At 35.3% G+C, this 15,303-nt stretch overlaps 1 long non-coding RNA gene across 3 annotated transcripts in view; it reads right to left on the bottom strand.

Moving 5' to 3' along the window:
* LOC105471584 (uncharacterized) overlaps nucleotides 1-13,704 on the bottom strand; it is a 30,797-nt gene extending 17,093 nt beyond the window's left edge. For 2 of the 3 annotated variants that reach the window (XR_011610664.1, XR_011610665.1), the window contains exons 1-2: nucleotides 10,984-11,516; nucleotides 203-316 (exon numbers count right to left, since the gene is read on the bottom strand). This is a non-coding gene — a long non-coding RNA (uncharacterized lncRNA). Of the gene's footprint in view, nucleotides 1-202; nucleotides 317-10,983; nucleotides 11,517-13,387 lie in introns of those variants that run through there. The other variant, XR_981234.2, reaches the window with a different exon arrangement.
* Between the last annotated feature and the right edge of the window lie 1,599 nt (nucleotides 13,705-15,303).

Raw genomic sequence — 15,303 nt, 5'->3', positions numbered from 1 at the left:
TTATATATATATATATTAAAAAAGCACTGGGATTGTCACCAGTAGTATTCTAGAACTCAAAGATGAGGATAAGTAATTTCCCAGGGTCACAGAAAACTTAAAAACTCTGAGCAAACAGTAAGATAATTTAATTTCATGTATGCAACAACTATCCCCCCAATCTGCCTGGCACTAAGAGTGCAAAACATTTCCCCCAACTTACCATTTCCACACTGGAAAAAGTGAGATCGAGGTGGACAATCAGCTTCTCCACCAACTTGGGTCCTTCGTCAGGAGACCTTTTCATGTCTCAATCCACGAGAAGTATTGTGAGTACCTGAAGGGAGACAAATCTTTGAGGACAGCCAGAGAGAAAGGGGAAAGATGGTAACATCATCCCCATCTCTGGAAACCCTGATCTGTAACTTGGCCAAAGGAGATGCCAAATCAGAATAGCATTTCTTTTCATATTCAGCAGCAGCATGCTCTAGGAGGCACATTCTGTAAGTGTCCTGGGCTCAAATCCCTGGCTGGCCTTTTTATGCTCCCAGGATATCCCATTTGTGACCTCCCCTATTCCTGCCAGGAAGCACTTATGATCTGCTAGAGCTGAGGCAATCCTGAGCTTTAGGTAACATCTGGTGCCAAAAACTAGGCAATGACCTAGGAAAAAATTAAGAAATTTAACAGGTAAATTATAAAGAATCTCTAAGCAAACATAACCAACAAAAACCAAAACAGCCAGATAGAGAATACTAGAATAAATAAATAAACCTTCAAAGCAAAGACGTTGATGTAGAATACATGTAGAGGTAACAACAGCAAACAGGGAACTATGACCACCACAAACAGACAAAGCAGGGTACCAGTGACTGACCTCAATGAGATGGCAATATGTGAGATCTCTGACCAATAATTCCAAATAAAACTTTTAAGGAAAATCAGTGATCTCCAAGATAACAGAGAAAAACAATTCAGAAATTTATCACATAAATTTAACATAATGATTGAAGAAAACAAAAACCCAGAAATCTGAAAACTGAGAAATACATTTGCTATACTGAAAAATTCATTGGAGGTTTAAAACAGCAGATGGGCCAAGCAGAGAAAAATGAAAAATCAGTGAGCTCAAAGATAAGCTATTTGAAATTATACAATCAGAAGGGAAAAAAGGAAAAAAAAAAAATAGGAAATGGAGATACCTAATAAAAATACCTCAAAAGATCAAATCTAAGGATTATTGATGTTAAGGAGGGCGTTGAGCAAGAGCAAGGAGTAGAGAGCTTATGGAAGTAAATAATAACAGAATACTTTCCAAAACTCAAGAATAACATGAATGTCTAGGTATAAGAAGGTAAGAGAATGTCACACAGATTTGCTAAATAAGACAACCTGAAGGCATTTGGTAATCAAGCTCTTAAAGGTCAAAGGCAAAGAGAGGATCCTAAAACAGCAAGATTTAAAAAAAAATGCAAGTAACATATAAAGGAACTCCAATTCATCTGGCAACAGATTTCTCAATGGAAACCATACAGACCAGAAAGGAGTGGGACCAAATTTTCCAAATGCTGAAAAAAAACAAGAAAAAAAGAAACTGATATTCAAGAATACTTTATTCAACAAGTTAGTCTTTTATTATGAGTGAGAGGTAAAGTCTTCCTGAAATAAACAAACCTAAGATAATTTATAATGACCAGACCTGTCTTACCAAAAATGCTAACGTGAGTTATTCAATCAGAAAAAAAAAGAAAAAAAAAAAAAAAAAAACACTGATGTGCAGGAAAAAAAAATGAAGATATAAAACCCACTGGTAAAATTAAATACAAAGACAACGCCAGAATATTCACATACTGTACCTATGGTGTACAATCCACTTAAAACTCTACCATGAAGCCCAAGCAAGTCTGTCAATAACGACAATAGCTATAGCACTCTGTTAACAGACAGGCAACATAAAATATGTAAATTGAGACAAACAAACATCAGAATGGGGGGACTAAAGATAAAGTATAGACATTGTTTGTTTATTTTTGTTTATTCTTCTTTCTGTGATCTAATAACAGTAATGTGTTATTTCTGATTTTGTAAACCTTGTAGTAACCACAGTGCAAAAGCTGAAATAGATACACTAAAAATAAAAACCAACAAATTAAAGCATAGTACCAGGAAAAAAATCATCCTTAACCACCAAGGATGACAAAAGATAAAAAAAAAAAAAGAAGAAGAAGAATAGAGGGGAACACAAAACAACCAGAAAGCCAGCAACAAAATGACAGTAATAACTCCTTTAATACTGAATGTAAACAGGCTAAATTCTCTAATTAAAAGACACAGAGTGGTTGAATGGATGGCAGGGGTTGGGAGTATGGGGGAGGGATAGCATTAGGAAAAATACCTAATGTAAATGATGAGTTGATGGGTGCAGCAAACCCACATGTCACATGTATACCTATGTATCAAACCTGCACGTTGTGCACATGTACCCTAGAACTTAAAGTATAATAAAAAACATCCAAGTATATCCAACTATATGCTCCCTATAAAATCCCATCTTACCTGTAAAGATAAACATAGACTGAAAGTGAAGTGATGAAAAAATGTATTTCATGCAAATGAAAACAAAACAAAAAAAGAACAAAAGTAGCTACACATATATCAGATAAAATAGACTACTTGTCAGAGACTATAAAAAGAGACAAAGGTCATTATATAATGCTAAAGTGATTACATAGCAAAAGATGTAAGAATTATAAAAATCTATGCACTACACACTAGAGCACCCAAGCATATAAAACAAACATTAATAAATCTAAAGGGAGAGATAGACTGAAATAATAATAGTAAGAGACTTCATCACCTCAAACTCAGTAATGGACAGATCAGGTAGACAAAAAATCAAGAAAGAAACATTGAATTAAATTATACACTAGACCAAATAGGCCTAACTAACATCTACAGAATATTTAATCCAACTGGTACACAATACACATTCTTTTCATCAGCACATGAAACATTCTCCTGAATAGATCATATCTTAGGTCACGAGGCAAGCCTCAACAAATTCAAAGAGTAGAAAAATATATAAAATATTTTTCAGATGATGATGGAATAAAGCTAGAAATCAATTGCTAAGCACAGGAAATCAAGAATTATATATATTCATATATATAGCTGTTAAAATGTAAGAATAAATTTGGATAAAATAAAATAAATTATCATCTACAACATCAACCAAAAAATGCTTTTTCATAAAGTTTTTTAAAAACTGGCATATTAACCTTCACTGTTAAATTTTAGGGTATTGGGGGTTTTTTGGGATAGAAAGCAGGAATAGTAATTGAGGGAAGACCAGAGGTGTCTGAGGCCCTCAAAATGTTTTATGCATTAACCTCTTTTGAGGTTTCACAAGTGTGCATGTTTGGATAATTTATGAATACTTATAGTTATGTTCTGTGTCCTTTTTATGTGTGTAAAAAATAAAATGTACTTAAAGTAAAAACTTTGGCATGAATGTATAATGTCATAAAATGTCAAGAAATACAAATAAGTAGTGTATTAGTCTTTAAGTTGTCATTGTTACTCAGAGAATCATTGCAGGAATTCTTAAAAGCCAAATCGCCTGAATTCTAATAGATTGAAGTTTCTCTTAGTTTTGTGCTTAATAATTCACTCTAAGTTAAGAGCAAGAACATTGCTTAATATTTTTTAAAGTTATTCCACTTAATGCACAAAGCAGCTTTATAATGGATTCCCTCAGCAATTTATGCTAAACCAATCCCTAACTATTCTTTAGAAAGGAATTATTCAAATGTTTATCCGATGCATTTTCAAACAGTTTGTTAACTTTATTAGTGTCTTTGCTGAAGATTCAAAAATGTCTAAATATGTGGATTTTCTCTATTGAATATTTATCTTGTATATTTATTTATAGCACTTACCCCTCCATATTCTCATTCATCTAGTACCTGACTGTAGAATGAGCTCCTACATGCCCAGAAATAAGCCTAATTTGACTGTGTCGATCCAGTATCCAATATTTGTGACACACACACGTATGCAAACCTTGTATTTTGAAAGAATCAGTGTTGAATGGTATCTAATTGGTTTGGATTCAGGTTGATAATAATATTTCTAATAAACTCAAATGTATTCTTTGATACTAAAGATTTTAAAAGTCCATCTACTACTTAAAAGCCAAAGCAAAAATATCCCATGTGTCAGAGTCACTTGGTAGTGCAGCTCATACCTAGCATAGAATGGAGCTATCATTTTCTTCTATACTAAAAATGCATTCTAGAAGTGCCATTTGAAGAAAAGCAAGAAAGCTAGCTTATATATAAGCTTAATGTTTAATTTCTATTTATGAAAAACAATAAGTAACATGAATTATTAATTGTCCTTGTGGTAAATATTTTTAGAGTATATTATAAACTGAAAGCTGTAAAAACTTAATAAGTCCTTAATAAAGGACTTTTACATAAATTGTGGGTATACATTATACATGAATAAATACATAAACACTATACATCATGGGAAATTTTCGTATAACACATTATGACAAGTACTCCTCATTTCAACATAGCAAAGCATGCATTAGTCTATCTCAGAAGATAATAAGTTTAAGACTCAGATGGGCCTTTTTTTTTTTTTAATCAGGGGGAAGCCAGGGGCAAATGCTGACTTTATGCCTGACCCTTCACCACGGGCTTTTATACAATGTTTTGTCTAATTATACATTCATTCACTTCACATACATTCACAGATCTATGAGTCTTACCACTCCTCTAGTTTTACTAGTAAGAAAAATGATACTGTAAGATTGATTTATAATCAGACCAAACAGGGTTCAAATTTCTATCTTCATTGCTATTACTAGATACTTAAGCTCTTATAAGTTTATTATTTTATAGATGTAATAATATATTTGATCAACACATTAGATTTTTGTGATAATTAAAGGAAATAATGAAAAAATTGGGGTAGCAGCGTACATGACACATAGTGTTTAATAAATGTTATTTTGCAAATAATAATAATAATAATTTGTACTTTCCATTTGAACAAAACACCATTACTGAGGAATCTTTGAGATGTGGATTTTTGGAGTACTTTTTAAAATTCAATTTGTGTAAATAAAACCCAATTATTTTTCTATTTTCCTTAGCTAAATTACACATACTAATGCAGGCTTACTTTTTAAAAATTTCTACACTGAAGACTAAGACATATTTTAAATTTATACTTTAAACTCTATTAAAAAGAATACAACAATGGTTAATGTAGTTTTAATTCATTTATCTGGTCAAGAATTACTTATAACTTTGAAAAAATTGACTGCACTAGCAAAAATCATAAAATCTTAAAAAAATTAGGATAGATAACAAAAAATAACCAAAATACTGTCTGAGTAAGAGACTCATTTTTTTGCTTAAATATGTTCACACTATACACATATATTTGTAGAGAATCAATTTTTTGCTTAAATATATTCACACTATATACATTAAAGTAAATGTTTACGTTTAAAGAAGATTGTTTCTTCTTTCTTAAAATATTTCTTTTGGTATTTGTGAGAATTGTTATAGTGTTTTTTTAGTGGCCTGCAATTGTTTATTATCATTTATACTCCTTAATACTTCTAAAGCTACATATGATTGTGACAGAGACAGTTTAAGAAATATATCTTCATTCCACCCCTGGTTTACCTGAGAGAGCAAAATATTTTTCATTTTTATGGAAAACCAGCCATCAGAGCTTGGATCAAAAATGGTGTGGGTAGTTATCTCTTGATAATTCCTGATACTACCAGATAATTATGTGAAATTAACAGCTTTTAATCACTAATGAACTGTGGGCTTTAATTAAATTGGAAAGCTAGAATTAAGACACATTCTGACATTGTTTTGTTCCCTAAGTCAGTCAGATTCCTTCAAATACTTTTGAAAATGAATGTTCAAGGCTTTGGAAATCGTGATGTTGAGATATTAAGTCTCATTTCATTCCCTGAAAACGTAAAAAGGTTTAAAGCGTCTCTCTTTTCTCTAAAGACAAATAATCTCAAGATAAATTTTAGCCCATTATCTCAAACTATTTTCAGAATGAAAATGGAGGAAGTTAAAGATAAAAGTAGGGGTTTGGGAATTAGTTTATTGGCACATTGTTTTCATTCATTAGTTAAATTATTTAAAGATTGTGAAAAAGTAAAAGCAACCTCTAATTTTTTGAGCATCTCCTAGCTAAAATTCAAATTCCATGTGCCTCATATTACCTAATGTAATCTTAGGTATAGCTAACATGTACTGAAAGCTTACTCTGTGCAAGGAACAAGGCTAAGCACTTCGCACACCTAATGGTATTTAATCTTTACAACAACCCTGTGGTATAGATACTCTGTTCTACTCTTATTTTATATCTGAGAAAACTAAGTCTTATAAATATCAAATAACTCTCTGAAAATGTCACATGTCTGAACTCTTGTCTGTTTCTCTATATTGCCTAGTTGGGAAGTAGCTATTGGGTTCCTTTCTTTTAAAAGCACAGAAACTGAGTCTTTAGAAAAAGCAAGAACAAAAATCTAAGGTGATGTAGCCCTCTATAATGGTGCATCCAAGATAAAATTTATTTTCCGTTTGGTTCCCAAATCTCTCCATACCACCCTACTATCAAAAAAACAATGACAAGGAAATAGCCTGGGTCAGGAGATATTTTACTCACTCGTTCATAGCATCTATGTTTCCAAAAGAAACAAGATGTGAGTCACATAGCATACTAAGGCACTTCAAAATTGTGTGTGATAAAAAAATTGTCAGTTATATTCACCGACTTTACCAAGATAGAGGATAAGCATATACATTTGAAGATTTGTATTAGTAGGGTTAAAATAAAACACATTTTAGGAAAAGGAAAAGGAAACTAAAGAAAAAATTTAGTAGGTCCACCTTAATCAATATTCATCTATTCAGGTGATTTACATTCCTTATCCCTGGATTTTTCATGAAATTGTCAAATTAATAGATGAATTCTAATTCGGACCAAGCTTTCAGAAAAAGTATAGAAGACAAAAGAGAAGCTGACTTGTAATTCCACCAATCTCTCTTTCTTTTTTTCTTTTCTTTTCTTTTCTTTTTTTTTTTTTTTGAGATGGAGTCTTGCTTTATCACCCAAGCTAGAGTGCAGTAGCACAATCTTGGCTCACTGCAACCTCCACCTCCCGGGTTTAAGCCTTTCTTCTGTCTCAGCCTCCCAAGTAGCTGGGATTACAGGCACCTGCCACCATACCTGGCTAATTTTTGTATTTTTAGTAGAGATGCGGTTTCACCATGTTGGCCAGGCTGATCTCAAACTCCTAACCTCCAATGATCCACATGCCTCAGTCTCCCAAAGTGCTGAGATTACAAGCTTGAGCCACAGCGCCCGGACAAAAGTCTCATTTTTATTACACTTAAATGATGGTGCTTGACTAGAAATACTTAGTATTTGTTTAGGTTTTACCATTTCAGAATTGAAGTATTTAATTTAAACAACAGAAAAGCAGAAAGAAAAAAACAGTGTATGTGAAATGGATTTTGGCTGTGATGTTTATTTTTGTGTGTCAACTTGACTTAGCCATTTGGTGCCCAGATACTTGGTCAAATATTATCCTGGGTGTGTCTGTGAGGATCTCTATGAGGGAGATTAACATTTGAATTTGTAAACTGAGTAAGATTGCCCTCCCCAATATGGATGAGCCTCAGCTAATCAAGGAAAGGCCTGAATAGAACCACAAGGTTGACCTTCCCTTTCATAAAAGGAAACTCTTCCTCCTGACTGCCTTGAGCTGAAACATTAGTTCTTTCTTTCTTTTGATTCAAACTGAAGCATCAGTTCACTAGTCCTCAGCTTGATGTCTTTCAGACTGAAATGATACCATTGTCTTTCCTGGTTCTCAGGCTTTCAAGTTCGTTGTACTAGAAGTATACCATGAGTCCCCCGTTTGTCCCCCGTTTGCTGACTGCAGATCTGACCTCTCAGCCTCCATAATCACTTGAGCCAATTTTTGTAAGTGAGCCAGTCATATGTACATATGTATCTGCAAATATATACATATATATCCACACACATGTATCCTATCAGTTCTTTTTCTCTGGAGAACCCTAACACAGTGGCCATGTAAAAATTTCTTTTGCTTTTCCAATCATATATGATAATCTTCTATGGTGCTTTATTAAGTATATGCTCTCCTTAGATATTCTTTATAAAAATGTATGTTTTCTCTAGATAAATTATATGCTTATTTGTATATGTGAGCAGATGTTAATATATGTATTTATAAAGGTATAAAACAGCCTCATATAAAGTAGATAGTCAATTTTTTTTAGTATTCACTTATTTTTCTTTTTGAACCAACTTTAATGGGGTATAATTTATATATAAATAAATACATTTATTTTAAGTGTACCCGAGGAGCTTAAGCTATTGTATACCCTCATGCAACTACCACCACAATCAGGGTCAAGAAAATTCCCACTACTGCAGAAAGTTCCTTCCAATCTCTTTGGTCATAATCAAACCACACAGTTAAACACATTTGTATTTCTACACTGATGTATATGAATATTGACATTAAATGGTATAAAGAATATTAATGCCTATCTTAATACTGTATGCCATATTGGGGTAGATTTTTCTGTCATAAGCTTCCAGAAAACTTTTAAAAACATTTTGGATTTTGAAATTGTTAATAAGAAACTGTGGACCTGTTTTAAAAAGTTATATGATAATGAAAAGGATATAAAAGTGATAATTACTCCTAAATATACATGTTATTTGTTTGTATTAGAGACATCCTGGACTTATGACGAATAAACTTAAAAACAAAAAACTTTTTGAATAATCTTTGAAAGCTAACTTATTTTAAGAAAATTTATTAACTAGTGTATACTTTGTACCTAATAGTATACTTGGCACATAATAAGTACTCAGTAATACATTTTGTTTTGCTTTCTCATAATTCTTCCTCACTCATCCCTGTATACTCCTGTTTGTTAATTTAAGAAGCTCTAATTTTTTCTACTTGTTTAGTGTCTGGCAAATAATCTAGGACTGTGCTGTTCAATAATGTAGTCATTAGCCACATATGATTATTTAAATTTAAATTAATGGCTATTAAAATGAAAAAGCCATTTCCTTAGCCACACTAGTCACATTGAGATGCCTGACAGCCACAAGTGGCTCATGGCTACTCTATCAGACGCGAATATTCTTAAATAAATCCTACACATAAACTTTTTCCTAAAATTATTTTTGCTTATATCTGTTTGTTTTAAAAAACGAAAGAGAAAGAAAAAGAAAATGAACTTATTTTGGAAGTGATCTCAGCCAGTTCCCAGAGAATAGCTGGAAGGGTCTAACTTCATTTTAGAGAGATGATGATTAAGTAACTTGCCCAAGGTCACAAACCTACAGTGGGGTGGAGTTGAGATAAGTCTCTAGATGGCCTAAGGTAACTCCATACTCCCTTGGATTACACCATGTTGTCTCTCAATTTTTACAAGTTCAAGCTCTTAGAGGGTTTCTATGTGCTTGTTTGTTTTGTTTCTTTTTTTGTCACTTTGTAAGATTTTGGGCTATGGCAACAGCTGCTACAGTGATGCTCCTTGCTTGCCAGTTATCTGGGATGGCTGGCCATGTAAATGATGGTTGATTATCCTGTTGGCACAGTTTTGTGCTTCTAACATCTTTGCCATATGGTCGTGCTTTCCCATTGGAAAATCTGACTCGTTTGTAAACTGATTTCCTCAAGAGCAGAGACCATGACTCCTGCTTCTTTGACATTTATTTTGGGCCGAGGAGAGTGCACCCAAGAGCAGGAGCTTGATGAACATAATCGGGATTCAGGCCCCTCCACTCATCCTTCTGTCTAGCTAGCAATAATGTTCTTGTATTAGCTTCTACTGCTACTGTACCACAAATTTACTAGTTTGGAACAATGCAAACACAGTATCTTCCAGTTCTGGAAGTCAGGAGTCTGAAATGGCTCTTACTGAGCTAAAAGCAAGGGGTCACCAGGCCTGCATTTTTCCTAGTGGCTCTGTGGAAGAATTTGTGTTCTTGCCTTTCCCATCTTTTAGAGGCACACCACAGTCCTTGCCTTTCTGTCTTCCAAGCCATATATGGTAAAGTGAGTCTTTCTCACATCACATCACTCTTGACACTCTGCTTCCTTCTGTCACCTGCTGTGACTCCGACTCACCCTCCTCTCTCAAAGTACACAGCAATTACATTTATATTTACCAGATAACCCAGGACAATCTTATAATAAGATCTACTAATGAGAAACCTTAATTCTATCGGTAGCTTTAATTCGCCCTTGCTATATAACATATTCACAAATCTGAGGATATGGGTGTGGACATCTTGGGGATCTATTCTGCTTATCACAATTCCTTTTATCATTTGGTAGTTTCTTCCTTACATATATTTCTCCACTATCCAAGTGTGACCTTTTTGAGCATAATGTTCTATCCTATCTGTTTTACACACATCCATCCTCACATGGTTCCTACAACATAAAATATATAAAATACATATTCAATATAAAAATGGAAGCATAGGCCAGGCACAGCGGCTCATGCCTATAATCCTAGAAGTTTGGGAAGCTGAGATGGCAGATCACCTGAGGTCAGGAGTTTGAGACCAGCCTGACCAACATGACAAAACTCCACTCTACTAAAACTACAAAATTAGCTGGGTGTGGTGGTGCACATCTGTAATCCCAGCTACTTGGGAGGCTGAGGCAGGAGAATCACTTAAACCCAGCAGGCGAAGTTTGCAGTGAGCCAAGATTGTGTCATTGCACTCCAGCCTGGCAAACAAGAGCAAAACTCTGTCTCAAAAAGAAAAAGAAAAAAGAAAAGTGAAAGCATAAAGAAATATGCTGCTTAAAATGTGTCTTATCTGGAAACAGAAACATACTTTACATGTAAACATCTTTCTATTTATTCAACAAATGTCTTGAGTTCTTACCATATACCCAGATCTGTTCTAGGTTGTTGGAGAAAATAACAGAAATCCTTGAATTTAGGTTCCAGTGGTTGGTGTTGAAAGTAAAGCTGGGAGTCACAAAGAAAAAGAGCTCTTAAACAAATAATTTCTCAGCAAAGCAAATTTACTTCTGCAGAAGGGTGTTTCTTGCAGGTCTGGTCGCCCTGAGAGCACAACGAACAAAAGAGGGAAGGGTTTTTTATTTCTAATGCAGCTTGTCCCTGCTACTGTGTCCTGCCTCCATTGGCTGGAGTTGGACTGCACAATTTAACCGGAATCTGAATGGCTAACTTGAAAAGTGCAGGAATGTAGTTACACTGGTGGGAAGGACAGTTTCTGCAGGAAGGGTCGTTGCCACAGGAGGGGCAATTTACAGAGTGAGTAACAGATGTGGGCTTTGTAGATAAGGACTGGTGGGAGAGTTGTTTACTGAAACCAAGACAGGGAGGGATAGAGAGCAAGGAAGTTTGGCCTTGAAAGTAGAGAACAAAGAACAAGGAAACTAAACAAGCTAAACCTTTGAAGAGGTACTTTTTCTTGTATCTGACAACTCCCCCCTTTTAAATGTTTATAAGTATTCCTCTTCAAACCTTTTTAACATATCTTGACTTTGTTGTTTTGCTTGACCTTTTCAAAGAAAAAGTTGATTTGAATAGGGAGGCGGGGGAATTATGGGAGTTTTTGGTGAGAGCTATTTCAATACGTTTTTGTATTAATCCCCGGGCGCAGAGTATGATACAGTATCCTATGAGAACAAATACACCTATGACAATTGCAAGAGATGTTAGTACTGAAGACTGAGCCCTTTCCATTTACTGAAACACCTTTTCATAAAACTTGTGAAGGGGTCATTTATCCCAGAATTTTTGGCCAGTTTATTTGATAGTGAGCTGAGACTTTGTTAAGTTTTGGTAATTGTTCCATCAGGGGCTGTGTTGTTGGAGATAAATGTACAACATTGGATTTTGGTCATAACACAGACTCCACCTTTTTTTTGCTAGTATCATGTTTAATGCTATTTTGTTTCCCCAAGCCATTTGACTGTTGGGCTTTAATGGTTCAGCTATTCCTTTAATAGCATCCCTGGCATAATTAACAAATCATTGTTGATTGTAACATATGTAATTTATCCAATCTACATTTATATTTCTTGTTGTACTTAAACCCTGTAGCTATTTGATTTTGAACTTTAAATTCATTTGGTACCTCTCGTGGGACTCCAATAGCATTTGTGTAAACATGAGGGTTAAAAGATCTGGGTGGAGTGCTTCTTCTAACTCAATCTTGAATTTTTTGCTTACTGTGTTGGAGGAATTCCAGGTGAAAGGGATGGCCAATTGGACTAGAGTGTAAGTGCTGCTCCAGTTATTTGGCAGATAACTCAATGGTAGTTTCCCATAATACTACCATACGTCTGTTTGGGAGTGAACAAGGACAGATTGACTGGTAAGCTTTCGGAAAGGCTTAGTTTCATTGAACCCTTTTAGGTCTCCAAGAGGCATCAATTTCTCCCCCTACCATAAGAGACACAAGGTAAAATTAACATCTGAGGCCGAAGGCTGGATGGCTCTTGGGTGCTGACCCACAAAGCCTTTGACTTCAGGGAATAGTAGTGAGAGAGTCTTGCACGCCTTACTGCCCCAGGCTGTGGGGTTTTGAAAGAGACTCATCATGCAGCTGATGCCCAATCAGTCACAGGACCATCCAAGTGGGAAAGGGGCTATTTGAGCTTCTGGTCTGCCTGCTGCACAAGTGTAACCGTCACTTTTATTTAATGTATAAATATAATATTTAATCCATTTCAACCAGTGATTTCTATCTTGGTATCTTGTTAGCACTGTCAAAGTTTGTTCTAAATCTGTAATTTCTACAATCTAGACTATGGCTTTGTTATTGGAAAGAATACCAGTTTGATCGAGACAAGGTTTTAGGGAAGAATAAAGGAAAGGGGGTGGAGGATCAATGAAGCACACTTCAAAATTTCCTATTGGGTCTGTCACGGAATGAAAATTAGCTCTTAGGCCATAGAAGCGACTTAGAGTGGAGTTAGTGTAGGTGGAGGTAGGGACAGAGTTGGAGATGTTACACTGCTGAAACTGACAATTAGAGGGAGTTACTTTTTTGGTAAAGTGGATTTAGGGTTTTAGATCAACGCAGCCTCCTCTTGGAGAGGTCCAGTCCTGATGTTTGGTGGTCCAGATTACATCTCCCCAGTCACAACAGAACCTCCATCCAGCGCTTAATGCATTTCTGATACAAGTGTGTCAGAAGTCTTATTTATTCTAGAGGGGCAGAGATACTTGTCAATAGAAGCTAGCCACCCCTGCAGCTTTTCTTACCTTAGTCCCAACCAAGAAATACTTCATTGCCCCCGCACTTTTCTTACCTTGGTCTGTGCACAGAGTTACCTGGTCTCTGAGTTATCTATTTGTAGGCCTTTTCTTCCGACCTTGCTGAGAATCCAGGTTTATTCATCATGCCAGATGGGTCTCAATCTCTTACCCCTGAGGCCACTGCAACGAGGCAGTGGGACATGTCTCCTCACAAGAGATGATCGGAGACCCCTCCCCAGAGGAGAATGGGATCCTGGGTGGGCCCCCAAAATTATTGAAAGTAAAACTCATAGTCACAAAGAAAATGAGTATTTAAACAAAGAATTTCTCAGCAAGGAAAATTTACTTCTGCAGAAGGGTGCTTCTTACAGTTCTGATCACCCCAAGAGCACACCAAACAAAAGAAGGAAGGGGTTTTTATTTCTAACGCAGCTTGTCCCTACTACTGTGTCCTGCCTCTATTGGCTGGAGTTGGACTGCACAATTTAAGCTGAACCCAAACCCAGTTGGCTAACTGGAAAAGTGCAGGAATGCGGTTACACTGGTGGGAAGGACAGTTTTGGCAGGAAGGGCTGTTGCGACAGGAGGGATAATTTACAGAGTGAGTAACAGATTTGGGCTCTGTAGATAAGGACCAGCAGGAGAGTTGTTTACTGAAACCAAGACAGGGAGGCACAGAGATAAAGGAAGTTTGGCCTTGAAAGTAGAGAACAAAGAACAAAGAAACTAAACAAGCTAAACTTTTGAAGAGAAACTTTTTCTTGTATCTGACACTTGGTAAAAGGCAACAAGTAATTAACAGAATAAATAGTATATTTATGGTTATGTAAGAAGGAGATACATGCTGTAAAAATGGGGTATAGAAAAAATGAGCACATGTCCACACAAAAACTTGCAAATTAAACATCATAACTTTATTGCTCATAATGTCCAGAAAGTGGAAACAACACAAATGTCCAACAATTAGTGAATGAGTAAACAAAAAATGAGGTATATCCATATAATGAAATACTCTTCAGCAATGAAAAGAAAATAATACTGATACATGATATAATGTGAATGAAACACAAAAACATCATGCTAAGTAAAAGAAACCACACAAAATTAGCCCCTTTTTAACACTAGATTTATATTAAATGTCCCAAAAAGAAAATCTATACAGATGGAAAATAAATTAGTAATTGCCTAGAGATGGGTTTGGGATGGGAAAATAACTGTAAAGGGGGATAAGTTTTCTTTGTAATGTTATTAAAATGTTTTCAAATTTGATAGTGTTCATAGTTGCACAACTCTGTACTAAAAATCATTGAATTGTGCACTTAGGTAAATTTTTGCCATTTAATTATACTGCAACCACCTTGTTAACTAAAAAAAAATTTGAGGAAAGAAAATGTCTTAAGGGAAGGGTGATTGGGAGCATTGCCTGGGTGCAGGTGTAACTTCATTAAGGTAGTCAGATTTAACCTTACGAAGGAGGAGATAGTGATCAAAGTGTTGCTATCTGAGGAGTATGGATTCCAGCCTGAAACAAAACCTTATAAAATTTTTCTGAGGTTGGAGGGGATGTGGTGAGTTGCAAGAATACCAAGAAAGCAAATGTGACCTAAGCAGAATGAGTTGAGTAGATGAAGATGTGTTAGAGAGGGAAAGGATGGGGCACAGAGTGGGCAGGGCCTTGTAAGCCCCTGTAAGGGATTTGACATCAATTTGAATGAAATGAAAAAATGTGAGATTTTGAGATTAGGAGTGATCTGGATTCACTTCCACTTTTATGGTATATTCATGACTTCTCTGTTAATCAATCATTGGAGGAAGATAAGGGTGAACATAGGAGAAGCAAAGAGATAAGATGAGTAATTCAGTCATCCTATAAGAGAATTTAAGGTTTGGAACCAGGGAAGTAGCAGTGTATATAGTTAGAGGTCATCTGAATTTCTGTTTGTGAGCATGTGCATTTTATTGCTAATGA

This window comes from Macaca nemestrina, chromosome 12, assembly GCF_043159975.1.
Source record: "Macaca nemestrina isolate mMacNem1 chromosome 12, mMacNem.hap1, whole genome shotgun sequence".
Taxonomy (NCBI): Eukaryota; Metazoa; Chordata; class Mammalia; order Primates; family Cercopithecidae; genus Macaca; species Macaca nemestrina.
The sequence above is the reverse complement of the archived record's forward strand: the minus strand, read 5'-3'. Positions and strand labels throughout refer to the sequence as shown.